Source organism: Dioscorea cayenensis, chromosome 6 (genome assembly GCF_009730915.1).
Source record: "Dioscorea cayenensis subsp. rotundata cultivar TDr96_F1 chromosome 6, TDr96_F1_v2_PseudoChromosome.rev07_lg8_w22 25.fasta, whole genome shotgun sequence".
Classification (NCBI taxonomy): Eukaryota; Viridiplantae; Streptophyta; class Magnoliopsida; order Dioscoreales; family Dioscoreaceae; genus Dioscorea; species Dioscorea cayenensis.
In genome coordinates this window covers 10,316,409-10,323,213 of record NC_052476.1, presented here as the reverse complement: position 1 = coordinate 10,323,213, position 6,805 = coordinate 10,316,409, and positions in this window count along the sequence as shown.

The window sequence follows — 6,805 nt, the reverse complement described above, 5'->3', positions numbered from 1 at the left end:
AACTTCAATAGTTTCCTTCGCCGTCATAGCACTTGGGAAGCCACCGGTAACCTAGCTTCGGAGTGGAATCCTTCAAGACGTTGAACTACACACCAAGGCCAATCATCACAAATTCAAGGAGGTTTTCCCTATGGTTTTTGTTGCTTTTGATTGTATTAATCATTGTCTTGTCACTTGCCCCATGGAGGGCTAAACCCTAGTAGGTACTTGGGCATGTGAACCTTAGGATCTATTCTTTTGTATTGATTTTCTTTATGTTTCTAGTTAATCCGAGTTGATTTGAGTTTTAATCTTGTATTCCCATTTTTTGCATGTTTTATTGATCCTTGTGGTTGATTGTATATGCATGATTTGTTACTTTGATGAGAAATAGGTCTCCATTAGAATTAGAACTTCAAGGTTAAAGAGGGTTGAGAGGATGAGTCATGAGATAGTGGAGCGTCCCTTTTCCATTCCAATTGAGTGTTTCCTATCTCCGTATTTCCTAGACTCTATGCAACCATATTTGGTGTGAGTCGTGAGAATTAGAGATTTCTCCACTAGGACTTTGTAGGGGGTTATGGATCCTTCGCTGGGAATTAGGGTTGGATCTATCTTTAGGAATCGGTTTCACTCTTAGGTGTCCCTAGAGCGTATTGCTGTCATATGGGGTGTGAGGTGTTGAGATTGAGCGATTTCTCCACCGGGACCTTGTAGGGGACTAATACCGGTGGCTTAGAGGCAAGGGCCGGTTGTTCTTGGATTACCTTGGCTCATTCGACTCGGCTTGGAAGCATTTAGCGAATCTTGAACTTCATGTTAGATCCTAGGGGAGCATTGGCCGGGTACCTCATCTTTATTGATTGAGATTCTCCCTCCATCTCACCCTTACATATTCATCTCCGGTACTCATTTCTTCACACATTGGATCACAACGCCTTTCCATTTATCATTAGGCTAAAAAGTAGAGAAGAAGTTAGTACTAGTAGCCCTGTTTCCTGTGGATTCGACTACTCGACTCACCGAGTATTTTATTACTTTGACACCCATGCACTTGTGGTTTACACGCATATTTGGACATGTCAAACACACCAACCCTAGCATACTGACCTTAATGATGTAGGTACTCGGCCATGATATGTCCCAAGTGAAATTGCTCGCTTTGTACCATGGAGTATAAGTACAACAACTCCTGACAGCTAAAGACCCCTGTACTGTCACCAAGTCTGTTAATTGATCCACTGAGAATGTTGTGGACGTATATGTAAGCTGGTTGAGATAGGCATGTCACCTTAGAAATCCCTGACATGTACTAACCCTAGCCCTATATGTGCTCTACATAGTCAAACTGTGAGGATAATCGGTCTGTAACTACTCGTAGTACTCAGTATCAATGTAATCCTTATCATATAGACCGAGTTGGATAAAAAACTATATCACACTCATGCTATAGTACAGACCATAGGCACGGAACTGGATAGCTTCGATGCTCATAAAGCTATTATATGATTGGTCAAACTCGAAGGATGCCTGCACCTCCAGTGTTAACATACAGATAGCCATCTCTCTAATAAAAAGTAGACATCGGCAACTACCCATAAAAAGTAACTCATCGACCTTTAGTGCCATCTCATCTCCTAACTTTATCTCCCTCAATGCACTCAAGTAAGGAAATCGAGAGTACCCAAAATTCAGCTTCGACAAATGCTTGAATTGCACATGATATTTGGGTACAGCAAACTCAAGCTACTTGGGAGAGGGCTCACGAGGATGTTTGCCAGCCAATTTCTTCGATCAGGGAGCCATTCCTGTAAGAATTAAAAAGAAATCATCAAGTAAACCTTAAGAAATAATTCTGCAGAAATCCACATGGTCGTGTGGAATTTTCACACGCCCATGTGGATCATTGGGGCTTGACAACAGTGAAACCAAGACCCAAAAAAAATTTTCTATACATCTTAAAAAACCTTTACATTTACTCTACATTCATTCACCAGCATTCTAATCATGCATTCCAAGCAAAATCATCCAAAAGAAGTAAAAGAAAAGATGATTGGCAAAGAAAAGGAGAGAAGAAGCTTACCGATGAAATAGAGATTAAAAACTTTCAATATGGCTAGAAAACAACCCAAAAATCCCTAATATAGATGAAGAGAGGGACGAGGAAATTAGAGGAATGTGTTCGTTTGTGTGGAGGCATTTAGATTTGAAAAGGCACGAGTAGGTTTAAAAGAAAAGTCATGATCTTTTATGTTCTGCACATCCATACAGGCGTATGAAAAATTACCCACGCCCGTGTGACTTTAAAGGAGAGACCAGAGGGGCATCCACACACCCCTATATGCTCTTGGGATGGCCACTGTGGCCTCTGAATGCATCCACATGGGTGTGTGGAAATTACCCACGCTCGTGTGCCTAACCTGGCCAAGCATAAGTCTAGCCAGAAGGGTACCCACACGCCCTATGGCTTCTCTGCTTTCCTGAAAATTTTCTTAATGTTCCACTGATAAATGCTTGTGTGTTGAGAATGCAAAATATTCTTTCCTGACGATGAGCATTACTTTTATCAGGTTTAAGTGCTAATACATGTGTATTTGTGTTCTTTTGCGCATGTAGGGTTGTGAAGCTAAGTATTAAGAAAATAAGCCAAAAGTAGATCGTGAATGCACTATTTGTTGGAATCTTGGAAGGAACAAATGCAAAGGCACAAGTGGGGCTCTAAGATACATGAATATGTGCCAACCTCCATCTATTCAAGCTATTACAATGAGTTGGAGGGGCACAAAGGCAGTCACATTTGCGTATCCCAACTTGTGCAATGATAGCAAGATCTTCACCAATGAACACATTTTTTGAAGAAGCAACGTGATCTACAGCATAAACGTGTGCCCGTTTATGTTGCTTCGATGAGAAGTGTGGAATTGGGAGTGTTTTGGTGGATAACTGTAGCAGGTACTATAGCAAATCATCATAGCAAAGCACTGTAGCAGTTACTATTAACAGCCGACCAAAAATAAGGTTTCCAGAGAATCCACAAGGGCGTGTGGAAATTCCCCACACCGGTGTGGAAATTCCACAGGCCCGTGTGGAGAATCCAAAGGGGCGTGTGGATGCCCGACTCCAGCCGTATTTAAGCCGCAATTCAGCCCGATTTTGTTATCCATCTTTCATCCCCCTCTCCAAATTTTCCCTATCTTTTGAGAGGCCATTGGCTAGGGTTTTGAAAGGCTTTTGGCAAGTCTTTGGAGTGGTTCTATAGATATAACACCGCGCTCCGCTTGGAAGAAAGTTATTGGGGGAGCTTTCGTCGGCACCCATCCGGCGAGGTGTGTCCTAGGACGGACAAGGGGACCTTTAGATAAAATGAGGCTACTCCACAAGACCATCGACATGAATACTGAGGTGGTTTTTCTATGGATTACCTATTTTTATAATTGATTTCATTGTTGATTGTAACTAGCTCCATGAAGAGTTAAACCCCTAGTGGGTACTTGGATTTGTTTCATTAATCTTATATTATATTTTCCTTAATTAATGTCTTTAATTGAGTTTCAATCTTGAATGATTGTTGAATGATTTCTCTCTTAGAGTGATACTAGTGTTGATAGTCTACATTGGCAACCTTTGTGAGTGAGTGACACACCATGAGGGTTAGACATTGCAAGATTGGAGAGAGTCGAGCGGGTGAGTTGAGAGGTAGCAGAGTGTCCCCTTTCCCCTCTGATGTGATTTATCCTATCTTCACATTCCAAGAGGTTTTACAGTCATAGTAGAGTGAATGGCCAAAGGGATTACCTCTACTGGGGTTTAGTTGCACAATCAAAGGAATGAAGCGTTGAAGTGACTTTAGCACCTAGGGCCTAATTGAGACTATGGGTCTTTTGCCTGGAACAAAGGGTTAGATCTATACATTGGAATCCCTAGAGTGTCTTGCAACTCTACATAGTGTGAGGTGTTGAGATTGATCGAATTCTCCTCCGGGACATAATGTAGAGTTAGTCACTGTTGACCTGAGGTTTGGGACCGTGTGTTTAAGGATTTCCACGACTCGTTAATCATTAATTAGGAGATATAATTGTTGATTTTGCACTTGAAGAAATTATCCTAGGTGGAACAATATATGAGTACCCCAATTCAATCGATTGCCTTACCTCTCATCTATTTGTGCTTCTCTCTATCTTGTTTCTTTTATTCTTGCTTTCTTTACATTTGATAAGTATTTGTGTGATATGAATGCGAAGCATTCCTTACGTAGCAGTTACTGTTCACAGCCGGCCGAAAATGGCAGTTTCAGAGAATCCACACGGGCATGTGGAAATTACCCACGCCCATGTGGAAATTCCCCACGGGCGCATGAAGCATCCACGCCCATGTAGTCGCCCGATTACAGCCCTATTTAAAGCCGAATCAGCCCTGATTTTGGTATTCTTTTCTCCATCTTTTTCCACAACTTGAGAGAGGGCTTTGGCTAGGGTTTTGAAGGGTATTGGCTAGGGTTTTGGAGAGGTTCTACGGCTCTGACATCGCACGTCATTTGGAAGAAGATTATTGGGAGAGCTTTCGTCGGCATCGATCCGGCGAGGTGTATCCTAGTCCGGACAAAGGATCCCTTGCGACGAGTAGAGGACTCTCCACAAGACCATCAACACGACCATCGAGGGGGTTTCTTTATGGATTCATTGCTTTTACATTCGATTTCTTTGATTGTACTTAGCTCCATGGAGAGCTAAACCCCTAGTGGGTACTTGGGTGATTGTGAACCCTAGGATGTATTCGTTTCATTGAACTTCTTTATTATGCTTTCAATATATTGATGTTTATTGTGAGTTCCAACCTTGAATGCTTGATTGTATGAACATTTCCCTAAGAGTAACACTAGGGTCGAGAGTTCTTGTTGGTAACCTTGTGAGTGAGTGACACACCATGAGCGTTAGATAAAGCTAGGTTGGAGAGGGTTGAGAGGGTGAGTCGAGAGGCACAGGAGCGTCCCCTTTCCCCTCCGACGTGATAGATTCTACCTCCGTTCCTCGAGTTCTTTGCGGCCATAATAGAGTGAATGGTCTAAGGGATGAATTTCCACTAGGGCTTAGTTGCGACTGCAACGGAGTGAAGCATTGAGGGGATCTTAGTATCTAGGGCTTAATTGTGGTTAGGGACCTTTCGCCTGGACCAAAGGGTTAGGTCTATAATTAGGAAGAGATTTATCACCTGGAATCCCTAGAGCTCATTGCAACTTTATTCGAGTGCGAGGTTGAGAGGTTATTTAATCTCTCCTCCGGGAGATGAATAGAGTTAGGCATACTTGACCTTAGATTTGGGACTATGTTTGTAAGGATTTCCATGACTCACCATTGCATTGATTAGGAAGCATAATAGAGAGTTCTTGCACTTGAAGCGCTTATCCTAGGTGAAGCATCATCCGAGTACCCCATCTTTATCGATTGCCTTACCTCCTCCTTACTTTTGCTCTCTTACTTGTTGCTTTTAATTGTTGAGAATTGAATCATTATCACACTTATCACTATTAATCTTTCACATAGCTAAGAAGCAGATTAAGTGTTTTTACTCCCTACACCCTGTGGATTCGATACCCGCTCACCCGGGATTATTACTTCGACAAACCCGTGCACTTGCGGGATATACGCAAGGGGACCTTGTTGCATTTTATTAACAAAATCATTATTCCATATTTGCTTAGTTAGATAGCAATCTTGGTATTTTTATTCCCTACTCCCTATGGATACGATACCCACTCACCTGGGATTTTTTATTTCGGCAACCCCGTGCATTTGCGGGTCACACGCAGGGGGTGTTGTCAGTGTTATTTGGGGAATGAGTCATTAATGTCTTTCTCTCTTAGAGCTTCTAAACCAGATTTCTCTAAGCAAGACAAATGATCTGCTGCAAGGTTCTCCACTACCCGCTTGTCCTTGATATCAAGATCAAACTCTTGAAGCAATAAGACCCACCTAATGAATTGTGGGTTGTCATCTGATTTTCTAAGTAAGTACCACAAAGCTAAATGATCAGTATATACCACCACTTTGGAAAGAACCAAATTTGACCAGAATTTATCAAAAGCAAATACCACAGCAAGTAGTTCTTTTTCAGTTGTAGTGTAATGCTCTTGGGCCCCCGTTAGAGCCTTGCTTGCATAATATATGCAATGGAAATGTTTGTCTCTCCACTGACCAAGCATTCCATCCATTGCAAAATCACTAGAATCACACATCAGTTCAAATGGAAAGTCCCAGTTTGGGACTACCATGATGGGTGCTTGAATTAATTTCTCCTTTAGTGTAATAAAGACATTCATGCAATCATTATCAAACTCGAATGGGACATCCTTCTGCAACAATCTTGTCAAGGGTTTAGCTATGGTAGAGAAGTCTTTGATGAACCTTCTATATAACCCCGCATGTCCCAAAAAACTTCTAAATGGCCTTTACTGAATTTGGAGTTGGTAATTTTTCTATGGTAGAAATATTTGCCTTGTCCACCTCAATTCCTTCTTTTGAGATTTTGTGACCCAAGACTATTCCCTCTTGGACTATGAAATGGCATTTTTCCTAGCTTAGCACAAGGTTAATTTCTTCACATCGAATGAGGACCCGTTCTAGATTCTTAAGGCGTACCTCGAACGAATCACCAAAGACGGAAAAATCATCCATAAAACTTCCATAAAATCTTCAACCATGTCCTCAAAAATTGTCTTCATGTATCTCTGAAAGGTAATCGGGGCATTACATAGCCCGAAAAGCATGCGGCGATATGCAAATGTGCCATACAGAAAAGTGAATGTGGTCATCTCCTAATCTTCTGGGGC